Raw genomic sequence first — 15,128 nt, 5'->3', positions numbered from 1 at the left:
TGATAATATTTGAACCTTAACATAACCATGGCTGTGCCCATCAACACGCTGAAGCTGAGACGCCACCCGTCAAAATAAAAGTCTTAGTTCTGATATTTTGTAATGAGTTTGTAGATTTCCCACAGCTGATCGTAACAGCAGGCTGCCGGTTTGAAGAAGCCAGTTCAGGAATACTGGAACAGAAGCTAAACAAAGTCCTGCTGTGAACAGCAGCAATATGGATTTTACACATCCATCCATCTTTTCAGCTCAGGGTCGTGTGTGTTTGCACCATGTTTACAGAAACTGGAACGTGACTCCACTTGTGGACAAAATGAGCGTCGCCAAGAGTTTGAAGGCGTTTTGGAGACTAAACATGGTGTTTTAGTGTCAGGGGTACGATTAGGTTGTGGTTAGGTTTAGGGCTGAAGGTTAGGGTTAGGCATTCAGTTTTTAGGGTTAGGGTTAGGTGTTAGGTAAAGCATTACATCAATGTTCCCACGGAGATATGAAAACAGGACTGTGTGTGTGTAACCCTATCCCAGCTGTTATTAGGCAAGAAGCAGTTAAACTGTGGGAGGATGTCAGGGTACCAGGAGAGAATCAGACATGGATTCAAACCCAGGACCTTCTTGCTGAGATCCCACCTACAAAGATCATCTGTTTAAACGTGCGCTGTAACTGAGTACTTTTTAAACATGAGAAACCGAATATAAGGGTTGCTCTGCCACTGCTGCCTTGACCGGTTACCTCATTTTATCCAGTGACCACGTTGGCAGCATCAAAGCTGAGTAAGGCCACGCCCACACTTACACCGGGATTTTTGAAAACGCAGATTTTTCTGAGCGTTTGCGCCTTTCATCCACACGTAAACGACGTTTTCACTGAAAACTGAGATTTTTGAAAAAGTCTTGTTAAGTCTAATTGTTGAATGTTGCCATTGTGTTTCTTAAATTTGTACAGTCTTAGTTCAAGCAGTAGGATCAAAGCCATTCCTTTGATCCTGACCACCTCTCCAACCACTCTGTGCTGGGGGAGGTTTTATTGTAGATACATCCTATCTGAAAGACCTGTTTCTTTTGATGTAAGCTTCCTGGGTTTATGACCCTTTGGTCAGCAGGAGGTCTGACACACACACACACACACACACACACACACACACACACACACACACACACACACACACACACACACACACACACACACAGTGTATACATTTACATACAGTGCCTTGTCTTTGTAACCAAAGCGGGTTGCAGGGGGAGGTGTTTTGTAAACTATTGTTTGAAGTTTGTCAATAAAAGGCAGCGAGAGGAGGCCACCATGGGGTCATTTGTGGTGCTGGACACAGACGAGGCCTCCCTTGCGCAAGTAATCGATCGATCGACTGTCTTGTTTTCTTCATGATGAATAAGTCTCTAGAATTAGTGGGGTTTGTGGAAACACAGACCCAACACATATAGCTGCAGGTCAAAGGTCAGAAACGCCCGCTCTTTGTACGGGTCAGGAGTTAGTACTGCAGAGGTCAGAGGTCAGCTTGCTGACAAACCATTTGAAACAGTTTGGAGCTAAAAGCACAACAGCAGAGGAAAGAAGAGACACTGCAGAGATGATGCAAAATATTGTGTTTTGTTCTCAGCTGTCAAAAAGTGTAACACACGTGTTCCAGCACAGCCTTTGTGTACTTTCACTTCTCCATATTGTCCATTGGAAATCCTGTTTGTTACTTTTTGATTTCAGTCCATGTGTCCAAAGCAAACTTCTGTCCCACACTTTCTCTGCTGACTCTTCACCGATGCTCAGATGATCTCAGATGATTTCACCAGAACTCATCAAAATTCGGGCTCCACAGAAACCCAGACGTCACTAAACAAGCGTAACAAGCAAAGTGAAAACTGGTCGTTCAGCTTTATTGACCAAAAATAAGCTCACATGTCACCTCATGACACAGACACTTATTTCCACAGCATGCACGAGGACTGACAATAAGTGTCTATAAAGCCACTTCTATCTGCCACACCTGTGCTTCTGTCATGGTTGCTCTCCTCTCACTCTGTCATTTATCCACAGTCTGCCTCCCTCTGCTCCGTCAGCTGACGTCCTCTCTACACCACCTGCTGTGTTTTATCCTGCAAAAACACATTTAAGAAGCGTTGCACCGAGTAACGGGAGGAACTGCTATAAAATCCATTTAAAGGAGGTGGTGCTGAGTGCTGTGACTGGGGTCCCACCACTGACATCACGGGTGGAGGACATGTTGGAAAACTGCTACAAAGTGCTGTGCAGCCAGCAGAGCTTACAGTCTGTCCTGTGTGTCATACAGGCTCTCACACTTAGTGTTTCTGTGACACATTGAAGAGAAGTTTGTGTTGTTCACAGTTGTGCTTGTACTGAGTGACAGCTGACATGACCTAACAGGAATAATGTGTCTGTGCTGAATGAGAAGTAACACACAATGAAGTCTTGATGCATCTCAATCATCCAGGAAAGTGAGTCTGTTGCTTCTGTTCATCTGGACGCAGCGTTTTGTGGGAGAAACGTGTCGTCATCATCAGGTGACGTCTTCAGTCTCAGCTGCAGGTTTCAGTCTTACAAACAGGACATTTGCATAAAGACTGAAAGCAGCTGCAGGAACGATGGGCTGGGAGCTCCGTTCCTTCATCTTAATTATGCAGATTCTCAGGACCATTGATCAACAACCACTGATCCATGTCCATGAGTCCCATTCACAGAGATGTGGGAATGGCTGCAGTCACAGCATGTAAGATGGAAATAAATGAGAAGTATTTAGCTGAAGTGGATTTGATTTATGTTAGTTCTTTTTTAACTTGTAGTTCTACATTGGAAGATTATTGTGATATTGAAATATAAAAATACATTTATATTCTATTATTTTCTCAAAATAAGCGTCACACTCGTGGAAGCCGGTGTAGCCGCCGAAACGCCTGCATTTATGGAGACTTTCAGCCCCAGGTAGGCCAGTTATGGATCTTGGATCCACATTATGTCAGCAGCTGTTCTCCACCGTGAACTGTGTTCAAACAAACACGCTCACGCCTCACAGACGACAGCTTACAGTCTGTAGAGATAAAGTGACTTCGTACAGCCCCGTCTTCAGTCTTGTGGAGATGATCTCGACGCTTTGGTGGATGTTACTAGCTCCTGTGCAGTATTTTGTAAAGACATGATTATACCCCGTAAGCGCGTTAAAATTTACGCTAACAATAAGCCATGGGTCACTAAAAGTGTCAAATCCTGTTTAAGGAAAAAGAGACAGGCCTTTAAAGAGGGGCTGTTACCAATTTTCAGACAGCTACCAAGGAAATGAAAATCGAGATCTTGAAAGCAAAACAGACAAAAACCTTCTTGAAAGCAAATTTGCTGCAAAAACTTTTGGGTCTGCCTGGACTTGTATGAAAACCATAGCATGGTTTCAAAATCCCCAGAGCAGCAGTCAGGTCATTTTAGATGTTTTAATTCAGACAGAGATTTTCAAATGCTTTAAACATGTTTTCTGCTCGTTTTAGTTCTTCTGATTTCAGCGAGGATATTTGGGAACTGAAACAGAAACTGAGAGATACTCAGCACTTTATCATTGAACTCAGCGATGTTAAAAAGGCCTTTCATACAGTCAATGTGAACAAGAGCCAGCGTCCTGATAATATTAGTGGCTGCCTAATTAAATCTTGTGCTGATGAACCTATATAGGCCTATATTTCAGGTTATTTTTAACAAATCCTTGCAAACACAACATGTGCCCTCTCTTTGCAAAGAAGCAGTCGTGGTTCCTGTCCCTAAATCTAAACGACTTCAGGCCTGCTGCCTCACTTCAGTTGTCATGAAAGTCTTTGAAAAAATCATCAGAAATGTGATTATGAAGAGACTGAAGGTCAGCTGGATCCAATGCAGTTTGCATACAGGCCCAACAGAGGAGTGGAGGACGCACTTTTGACTTTACTAAATCTGATTCTTAAACATGTAGAGAGTAAAGGGACTTTTGCAAGACTTCTTTTCATTGATTTTTCTTCGGCTTTTAATACAACACAGCCCCATATTTTAATTAAAAGACTTTTAGAACAGTTTGAAATCAGGAAAAACCTGCTGGGCTGGATTTTAGATTTTCTAACTGACAGGTCACAAAGAGTGAGAATAAATGGGGTTCTGTCTGACCCAGTGTTCTCCTCCACAGGTTCTCCTCAAGGCTGCGTCCTATCGCCCTTATTATTCACTCTCTATACAAACATGTGTCAGGGCAGACATGAAAACAGGGTCATTATTAAATATGCAGATGACTCTGTTATTGTCAGCTTACTGAAAGAGGGTGAAACTAACCACGGCCCAGTCATTGATGACTTTGTTCAGTGGTGGGAGGAGTCTTATCTCCAGCTGAACATATCTAAAACAAAAGACATGGTTGTTGATTTTAGGAAACAACAAAATGGGCACGGAGTCACTTTAATTAAAGGTCAGAAAATAGAGCAAGTACAATCATATAAATATCTTGGGACCATAATCAATGAAAAACTGAACTTTGATCAAAATTGCAAATCAGTTTGTAAAAAGGGTCACCAGCACCTTTATTGTCTTAGGAAACTTGTTCATTTCCACATTGACCAAAAAATTTTAACTTTGTTTTATCGTTCTTTTATTGAGTCTGTTTTATCCTTTTGTTTGGTGGCATGGTTTGGTCAGACCTCTGTCACAGAGAAAAACTCTCTGAATCAGATAGTGAGATGGTCCAGTCGTCTGATAGCTGAGCCACAGTCTTGTTTAGCCTCCCTGTACTCTGAGCAGGTACAGAGGATGGCTTTATCAATCCTTAAAAATGGTTCCCATCCTCTAAGGGGTGAATTTCAGCTTCTTCCCTCAGGAAGGAGGTTTCTATTTCCGAGATGCAGGACAAAGCGCTATAAAAACAGCTTTGCTGTCACTGAATTAAATAAGAACTGTTTTTGATTCGAAATATTAAAGTATGTGTCACAGTGAGTTTTATATATTTACTAGGTATGTGTGTTTTTAAAGGGATGTCAAATGCTGTCATTTTTCTGTAAAGCAAATTTACCTTGCCTTTGGGTATAAATAAAGTTACCTAAATAAAGTTACCTAAATAAAGTTACCTTACCTGCAGACGCTGTGCGCAGAGGTTCAGGAGCAGAAGTCCCGTTGTAAACATATCACGGCAGACCCGACGATGTTTGCATGAACGCGCTTTTTTTAAAAGTCAGGTCAAGGCTCCAAAAGCCCAAAGGCGATATAACAGTTTGTGTTTGCTACATGGATCATTGTAGTTCAGCTTTCCTTTGTTATATTTCTTTAAGAGCTCAAAATGTGTTCATTACATAAATCAAATGTAATTTTCTCTGTAGCACTTCATGGATTTCATAAGCAACACACTGTAGTTGTTCACACAAAGCATAAAGGTAAAAACAATATACACAGTGTTATCTTCATTTTAGATGTCACAAAGTATTTGCGGCTCCCAGTGTTTTCCCGAACCCTGACCCTTTGCGTGGAAACCGGGTCCAAAAGGCTCTTTGGGTGTTAAAGGTTGCTGACCCCTGCACTAGGCCCAACTGACACATATATTTGATTCCAAATACAAAAAATAATGTGTAACCTGCTGGAAGAATGTAGGAGGTTGAGACAGGATCTCAACACTTGGTGTCTGCAACAAAAGACAACAATATGTGGGCCGATCGTGGCTCAAGAGTTGGCAGCTCGTCTTGTAATCGGAAGGTTGCCGGTTCGAGCCCCGGCTCGGACAGTCTCGGTCGTTGTGTCCTTGGGCAAAAAAGCACTTTGGGGTCCTCAGGGACGAGTAAAGCGCTCTACAAATACAGGCCATGTAATGGCAGAAACATTCTCTAGTGTAAATCCTGACTAGTTCATTAACTACAGATCAGTTTCAGTGAACATTATTCACAGAGGGATCTGAGTTCCTTATACCAGACTCTACAGAAACTGTAACACTGTACAGCTCTGCGACTCAACAATATGACAACAATGTAACACACACTAGAATCATCAAATAAAGCCCCACTAACCACTAGAACTAGAACTAACTAACTAGCACTGGACACTTGCATATTAGAGATTTCTACCACCATAGGAGGCGAGATATCATCCTTGAACCAGAGCATCCAGCCCTCAATTTCGGACATAAAAAGCGACGTGGCCAGGCATGATAACACTTTGACTGAACTGCAGGACTGTGCCTCGAACCACTCTGACACCATCGCCACTCTCCAGGCCACTGTGGAGCGTTTGTCTGCGGAGGTAAAGAAGTTAGATGAGAGATGTGGAGCTCTTGAGGCACTCCAGGAGGAATAATTTAAGAACTGCAGGAATACCAGAAGGCACAGAGGGACCCAAGATGACTGAGTTGGTTCACACCTGTTGGCGGAGGCGCTATCTCTCGAGGAGAAGCCACTCATCGATCGAGCACATAGAGCGAATCGCCTGCGTCCCAAACAAAGTCATCTTCCTCGGCCCATCATCTTGAGATTGCACTACTACCACATTGGTGAGGAAATTCTGCTGAAAGCTGCAGAGAACAAGAACCTGATGTATAAGGGTTTTTAAAATAAACATCCTCCCAGATTTCCCTCCCTCTGTTGGAAACGCAGAGCCGCATTTGCAAATATGAGAGGAAGACTACGTGGGATGACCGGCGTCAGGTACAGACTGCTATACCCTGCAAAGCTGTTAGTGACCCATGGTGATGTGAGGAAAAGCTTTACCGATCCCAAAGAGACCGTAGACTACGCGGAGAAGCACCTCTCCCACCCACCTTCAAATGTATTAAAAGCAAGGATATATCTATATGTCTAACGCTGACACAGCACTGTGTTTCTTCTTTTCCTTTATATTCCATGTAAAGGTGAATATGGAGCGTTTATGGCGATTTTCTGAATCTCGGGCAGATGAACTTCCCTGAAGTGTTTCCAGCTGGGCGTCGAGTGTTTGACCGACGCATGAAATGACACGTTTGTGAGTCTTTGTGAGTATTTATCACACGGCGTGCTGCGGGGAAAAGCCTGTTGTAACATTCATGTTTTAGCCCCTGACGGCTCTTTTTGGCTTTTCATCCCTAAACTCTCTGCATGCTCTTTCATGTGATTCGTTTTAAGTCTCAATAGGATCTTGAGCTTTATTGTGAAAGGTTTATGTGGAAAATAAAGAAGCGGACAGCGGAGCCACGCGATGGTTTTACCGGCGTTGTTGCTAACGAGCGTCCGTAGTGTGGTTATATTAAATATAAGAGAAAGAGAGAACTTTAATACAGACACTACAGTGAGCATCACAACCATGTAACATATTTTACACCATGAAACAAACTCTTTCATATCATCATCTGATATATATGTTATATGGAACAGGCCCAGCTCAGGCTGCCTGTGATGCAGCACAGCGCCACCCTGTGGTCATCACTGCACTGGTGACACTACAAACAACAAGTATACAGGATGGACGGTGGCCCTGAGAGCTCACACACACTGCTGCTTCTAAAACACCATGAAACAGGAAAATGCTGTGAAAGCACAAAATAATCACAGTTCAAAGAGACAATAGTGACAGAAACAGAGGCTTCACTGGTGCTGAGGGAGAAATCCCAGAGAAGCTTCCTTCCTGCCAGTATACGAGCCCACCAACAGAGACAGGACCAGTTCATCCTCCATCACTTACTGTGGCTCACGTTGCTCTTCTGTTGCTTTGCATCACAGACGCGTCTTTACTGGCTTCTTCTTCTAATTGCACTTAGAAACATGTTGTCTTTAACCTGTCACAGCTGCCCAGATGTTGCTGCTGAGAACATGTGGAGCTGATTCATGTAGTCATGTGTCTGTGAACAGCCAATCACAGGAAGACTTTCAGAAGAAACTCAGAGGAACAGCTGAGATGTGCTGAGTGATACAAGAACTGACAACAGATGTTAAAGTTCAAATGGTGGTTTTGTTTGCAGGGACTGTGAGTGGATGGAGATCCTGGTCCTCCTCAGCTGTGAGTTCTTCCTCTGTCATGAGAACCTCAGGGGGAGAACATGTGCTCACTCTCAGCTGCTTTAACAGGAAAGAAGCTCTTTTAGATCAAAGCTGAGAAACTGTTTGTAACAGCGAACTCTGTCACCTTTCTCTCCTCAGCCTGCTGCTGGACAGGCCCATGAAGCTCTGCTGTAAAGGCTTCCATGTCCCAGGCTTCACCTTTACCTGCTGACCAACGGGAGGCGTGGCCAAAACAGCGATGGGGAGTGGAGCAGCAGGTAGCAGAGGTGAGCCTCTTGTATGCAGCCTGTTATCTGTGGGACCAGGGAGGACGTGACACAGATGTTGCTGATTCAACATCTGTGTGACAGCTGGAGGAGCACAGTCTGCAGGAAACATCTGTGCATGTAGGAGACACCAAGGTTTACATGGTGGAAGCAGACGACTGACTCAAGCAGCCTCACATCACAGGCTGCTGGCTACAAGCACATGACCACAGTGACTGGTTTCACTGGTGTCTGTCCCAGTCTGTGGCAGAGACACAGGAAGTCACAGACAGCCTGCACACAGCGTTCCCTCTGGAGTGTGTTTCACACCCTGTTTGTGTTTCTCACTAACATGTTGTAGTTCTTCCTGCACACAGCAGCACTTTGATCATTTCTCCTGCTTTTCTTCCTTTTCTAGCTTTTATACACTGACAGTAACACAAAACTCCAAAGTCATCATTTGAGGAGCTTCTTAAGAGTTTCTGTGAGTTTAGTGAAGTCAGCCTCTCAACAATAAGTGTGTGTGTGTTGATTATCTAATGTTCAGAGAGGACTGCACTGATGTAGCATCCAGGTGAGCAGCTTATGAGCCAACAGGGGAAATTTAGCTGTATTATTGTTGTTTAAATGTAATAATTTATGATTTCATGTTCCAATATTTCACTTTTCCCAACTTTTTGTTATCATTTGGTCTGAAAACCATGACAAACAGCAGTGTTACAGTTGTTAGCATTAGCTGCTATAGAGCACTCAGTCACTGTATTGGTGTTAGCGACATGAACATATCTGAGCTAACTGTGTGTTCCAGATGTGCAGCAAACCCAACTGTCCCTGTGGTTTCCTGCTGTAGACATTATCCCCATGATGCTGACGTCCTCTGGTGGGACGAGCTCACACGTTTATGGATTCAGATGCTAACTGGACCAGACTGCTGTCAACCTTTGTGCTATAGAAGCAAATCAAAGAAGAACCAGTTGAACCTGAGCTGTCTGTAGTGGTGACACCAACACCATGTCACCTGCACATGCTGACCCAGGGTCAGTGTTGAACCTATAAGCTGTGTCCTCACAGTTCAATATGTCCTCACTGCACAGGTCAATGACATCAGAGCTGTAATGTTGTTCCCGTCTCACTAAAACTTCTGGCATAAGGTGACTTTTCTGGGTGATTCCTACTCCAGGGTCACCAGTTTGAATCCCTCTGTTACTGCTGGGAACGTGCTGCTAAAGTGCCCTTGAGCAAGGCCACGTCCAGCTTATGAAGCCAACCCTGGGCTCTGCTTGCTGGCAGTGACAGAGTAGATGAAACAGCTCAGTGGATGCTAACTCACAGCTAACAGCGCTCTGTCATGGATAAGTGAAATAAAGCTGACTGACCCACAGCTGCACACAAACACCTCCAACACCTACAGGTCAGCAGGTCCACTGCTGTCTCTGATGGGCCCAAACTTTGCTTGTTCAGCGTTTGCTGCTGCTGACTTTGAAAATCACACCAAACATGGAATCAAATATATCGACTCAGCTTAGACTACAGAGAAGCTCGGCACTGCTCACAAAACCCAAACACAAAAGGCTTTTTAAAGACAACAATCACTTTGACAGACACACAAACACGACTGAGTACAGAGCAGCTGCTGGTTTGAAGCCACAGAAATGTTCAAATGTTTAAACACACTGCAGCGTTGCAGCCGTGATGCATTTGTGCTGCTAAGGCCACACACATCAGCTGCCTTACATTTTAGTACCAGTTCATCTCTGACCATGGCAGCACAGTCTTTCCAGTACAGTGATGTTGGTGGGGACAGTGGGGACTGATTGTTCATTGGCTGTAAGCCGGTCACATGGACGTTTAACTGGTGCTTTGGTTGCTCTGTAGTCTGTTGTGCCTGTGAGCTGCTCCTAAAATGAGACAGATTATAATTGTCACCATTCTGTTAATGACTCTTATTATGTGCGCTCTCCTCCACTGTCACACTAAACACATTAAACCTTTATTTTTGTGTAAAGTCAGGATTTATTGGCTCTTCTTAAAAGCGTCATGAAGTGCAAAACTCAGCAAACATTATACAAAAGTAGATTTAGAAGCTGAACTGAAAACATTTAAAGTGACAGTCAGCACAAATCCAGCTGACATCTCCATCCAACCCAAGTCTTCATTTAAAGTCATTATAACTGTGACACACGTTTGTTACAGTATTAATCCTGCCTGATGCTGCAGGGCCAACATCATGAAACAGGCTCAGCATTTATTTCCATTATGAAACTTTATCATTAAAAACAAACCATTGTTCTGCAGTCGTCCCAGGACTGTCGGTCAAACGTTCTCTCCACATGTTTAAGGCTGAGCTCACTTTATCGTCTGTCTGAAGGAGGGAAGCAGATGTTACTAAACATCACACAGATTACCAAGATGGCGCCGCGTATGGATGCCCTGGTGCTTCAGTGCGTTACTTTTGTCTTGTTTTTGTGCATTTCTTCTGTGTCTGGGCACTCCTCTGGATATTCTTACACCAGAGAAGAGCTCCTTAACTGCAGGACTACAACGCCTGTGGATTTATTTCCAATATTTGTCGCATCTGCGGCAGATTTACTGCTGACTCTGATCAGGAAAGTGAGACGTCGAAAGAGAGGTAAGCGAGCCGGCGTACTCGTGCGTTTGAGGAAACGCGGACTGAGAACGGCCCTTCCTGGGATCTTCCTTTCTAATGTACGCTCACTCTGGAATAAGATAGACGAACTGGCCCTGATGAGAAGCATGAACAGAGACTTTGCCTCCTCCTGTGTCTTATGTTTTACGGAGTCGTGGCTCAGTGAGGACATCCCGGACTGCGCGCTCAAGCTGGAGGGCTTTCATCTGCTGCGCGCGGACCGGCAGGCCGCTCTCTCCGGTAAAACCAAAGGTGGAGGTGTCTGCTTCTACATTAATAGAGGCTGGTGCACAGATGTAACAGTGATTGCTCAGCACTGCTCTCCCTCTCTGGAATATCTTTTTATTCACTGCAAACCGTTTTATTCTCCGCGGGAGTTTGCTTCATTCATCCTGGCCGCTGTTTACATCCCGCCAGATGCGGATGCGCAGGCAGCTCAGTGCGCACTCGCGGAGCAGATTCTCCACATGGAGCGGACATTCCCGGACTCTCTCATCATTGCTCTTGGGGACTTTAACAAAGCCAATCTGAGCCATGAGCTTCCGAAATACAAGCAGTATATTAAATGCCCGACCAGAGAGGAGAGGACATTAGACCACTGTTACAGTACGATCAGCGGGGCCTATCACGCGGTGCCCGCGCTTCACTCGGACTTTCTGATCACGTCATGATCCACCTAATCCCCGCGTACAGACAGAGGCTGAAGCTCTCCAAACCTGTCGTGAGGACTAAAAAACTGTGGAGCAACGTGGCTGTGGAGGAGCTTCGCACGTGTTTGGAGTCTACAGACTGGGACACATTGAAGGCTGCTTCTAACAGCTTGGACGAGTTTACGGACACTGTCACCTCCTATATCCACTTCTGTGAGGACAGCATTGTGCCATCACACACCAGGGTGAGTTATAACAATGACAAACCCTGGTTTACTCCTAAACTCAAAAAACTGTGGCTGGAAAAGAGTAAGGCGTTCAGAAGCGGAGACAGGGACTGCTACAGAGAGGCCAAGTACAGGTTCACTAAAGAAGTGGACATTGCTAAACATCAGCACTCTGAGAAGATGCAGCAGCAGATCTCAGAGAATGACTCGGCCTCTGTGTGGAAAGGTTTTAGGAATATTACAAACTACAAGCCTAAAACCCCCCACTCCACTGATGACTTGCTCTTAGCCAACACCCTTAACGACTTTTACTGCCGTTTTGACGAGCCATCAGGCAGCCTTCACACCTCCAACGACCCCAACAATAGAGGCACTTTGGACACTCATTCCCCCACCTCTCCCCCCTCCATAGAGCCATCACCACCATCAAACTGTTCACCTACAACACCCCCCTCCTCACCCCACACAAAAGAGGATTTCACACCACCTCCTCCGACCACAACTCTTCATATTCATGAAGCAGATGTGAGGAAGCAGTTTAGGAGTCTGAATGCTCGGAAAGCTCCCGGCCCAGACGGTGTGTCTCCTGCCACCCTCAGACACTGTGCAAACGAGCTGGCCCCAGTGTTTTCTGGCATCTTCAACTCCTCACTGCAGGCATGTCATGTGCCTGCCTGCTTCAAGTCCTCTACCATAATCCCTGTCCCCAAGAAACCTAGGATCACTGGACTAAATGACTACAGACCCGTGGCTCTGACATCTGTGGTGATGAAGTCATTTGAGCGCCTAGTTCTCTCCCATCTCAAGACCCTCACGGCCCCCCTCCTGGACCCCCTGCAGTTTGCATATAGAGCCAACAGGTCTGTAGACGGCGCCATCAACATGGCCCTACACTTCATCCTGCAGCATCTGGACTCCCCAGGAACCTACGCCAGGATCCTGTTTGTGGACTTCAGCTCTGCCTTCAACACCATCCTTCCAGACCATCTCCGAGGCAAGCTTTCCCAGATGAATGTGCCTGATCCCATCTGCCGGTGGATCACTGACTTCCTGACGGACAGGAAGCAGCACGTGAGGCTGGGAAAGAATGTCTCGGACTCCCGGACCATCAGCACCGGCTCCCCTCAGGGCTGTGTTCTTTCTCCTCTGCTCTTCTCCCTGTACACCAACTGCTGCACCTCCACCCACCAGTCTGTCAAGCTAATCAAGTTCGCAGATGACACCACCGTTATTGGACTCATCTCGGACGGGGACGAGTCTGCCTACAGGAGGGAGGTTGAACGTCTGGTGTCCTGGTGCAGCCACAACAACCTGGTGCTGAATGCCCAGAAGACAGTGGAGATTATTGTGGACTTCAGGAAGCACACAGCCCCACTCCCCCCCATCATCCTGACTGACACCCCCATCACCTCTGTGGACTCATTCCGCTTCCTGGGTACCACCATCACCCAGGACCTGAAGTGGGAGCCCACCATCACCTCCGTCATCAAGAAAGCCCAGCAGAGGATGTACTTCCTGAGGCAGCTGAAGAAATTCAACCTGCCAACACGGACGATGATGCAATTCTACACTGCAATCATCGAGTCCATCCTCACCTCCTCCATCACCGTGTGGTACGCTGGAGCCACTATCAGGGACAAACAGAGACTGCAGCGTGTTGTGCGCTCTGCTGAGAAGGTGATTGGCTGCAGACTCCCATCTCTGCAGGACCTGTACACCTCCAGGACACTGCGGCGTGCAGCCCGGATCTCAGCTGACCCCTCTCACCCTGGACACAGTCTGTTTGACCTGCTCCCCTCAGGCAGGAGGCTCCGGTCCATTCGCACCAGAACCTCTCGCCACAAGAACAGTTTCTTCCCCTCTGCTGTTGGACACATGAACAATAACCACATGATTGTCCCCGCCACTAACACATGACCCTACGCTGTGTCACTGCTTCATTTCATGTTTGGCACTGATCACCACCTGCACTCATGTATATATCTTTCGACGTAGCACTCATAATTCTTATTCTCATGTATATATCTCATGTATATCTCATGCACATATCTTTCTTTCTACATAGCACTTTAATTCTTATTGTCTGCACTGAAGCACCGCAGCAATTTCCTAATGTTGTAAACCTCAACATCTGGCAATAAACCCATTCTGATTCTGATTCTGATTCAACCTGTTGAAGTCATGAATGAAAGTGCAGACTGAGAGTGGATCACATGATGTTTGAGGTGTGTCATGTGACATGTTCAGTATTGTCACACATGTCTAGATTGTCCCTGATATCATAACTGCTCAAACACTGATGATTATATTTGAAGAATTATTCCTGATGGCAGCAAAGTTTGAATGGAGCTCTCTGTCTGTGCTGATTTGTCGCCCTCTGGAGGTCAAAGCACAAACCTACAGGGCAGCTGGGGAACAGCAGGGATCTGAAATCATACGAGATGTTAGTGAGAAGAACAAACGGACTTAAGATGGCTCGAAGTGATCAAAGTTGGTCTAAAACAGAAGATAAATCCAAAGCAGCATCAGATGAATGTTACCATTTCCAGTTACGGTGCCCTTCATCTAATATGGAAATGTGTTGTTTTTTTTTTAGCCGTGTTGTTGTTCTTCCTATTGTGTTTAGGCCAGAGATGCTCTTCAAACAGCTGACAGACATGACCACATTACAAGAACATGGTGTGAGTCTGATTTGATATTCCAGTCAACGCTGAGAGACCTTAACCAGGAAGTCAGAGGTCAGCTGATGCTGCGAGCAGGAAGTGAACCAAGGGAAAGGTTCACTCTACTCAATCTCAAAGAAAATATGCTGGTATTTGTTGATGTTGATGGTACAATAAAAATATATAATATAATAAATAATAAAATATCATGTGATGATGAGATGTGTTGTTGGTGTTTGTATTTTCTGTAAATGTCTTTTTTAATGTAAATGCTTTGTTCCAGACGGACAGGGAATCAGTTGCTGTACGATGACATCATCTTGATGTTGACGAGGAGGGCGAGAAAAACTAGTTTTGTCCTGCAGATGGCGATCTTGCACCGTGTCCAGAGAGCCGACACTTTGATGGTGCTGCTCTACTCAGCTTACTTTAGCCTGGGTTGGACTCTATATGAGCAGCTTCCACTCTGGTTTCACTCTTAAACACACTTGTTTGATTTCACTTGTAAAAGTTGAAGAATAAATATTTTATTACAAAATTATTTGTTGATGCATTTTTTTAGGGTCAAATATCTTGTTTGATTTGAGGAATGAACTGTTAGGGTGGAAAAAGTGAATCAGGTTAAAATAGTGGTGCTTTATATCAGTGAAGATGTATAATGTAATTTAAAATGTTGATGATGGGTTGTAGTGGGCTTGTACTTACAAAACTGCC

The 15,128-nt window shown here is 45.1% G+C and overlaps 1 long non-coding RNA gene across 1 annotated transcript in view; it reads left to right on the top strand.

Moving 5' to 3' along the window:
* LOC112434219 (uncharacterized) overlaps nucleotides 1-14,924 on the top strand; it is a 48,467-nt gene extending 33,543 nt beyond the window's left edge. Inside the window, exons 2-3 of the long non-coding RNA XR_013100471.1 lie at nucleotides 14,378-14,563; nucleotides 14,698-14,924. This is a non-coding gene — a long non-coding RNA (uncharacterized LOC112434219). The remainder of the gene's footprint in view (nucleotides 1-14,377; nucleotides 14,564-14,697) is intronic.
* The last annotated feature ends 204 nt before the right edge of the window (nucleotides 14,925-15,128 follow it).

The sequence above is a fragment of the Maylandia zebra genome, linkage group LG2 (genome assembly GCF_041146795.1).
Source record: "Maylandia zebra isolate NMK-2024a linkage group LG2, Mzebra_GT3a, whole genome shotgun sequence".
In the NCBI taxonomy this organism is placed as follows: domain Eukaryota; kingdom Metazoa; phylum Chordata; class Actinopteri; order Cichliformes; family Cichlidae; genus Maylandia; species Maylandia zebra.
This window is presented reverse-complemented; position numbering and strand designations above follow the sequence as displayed.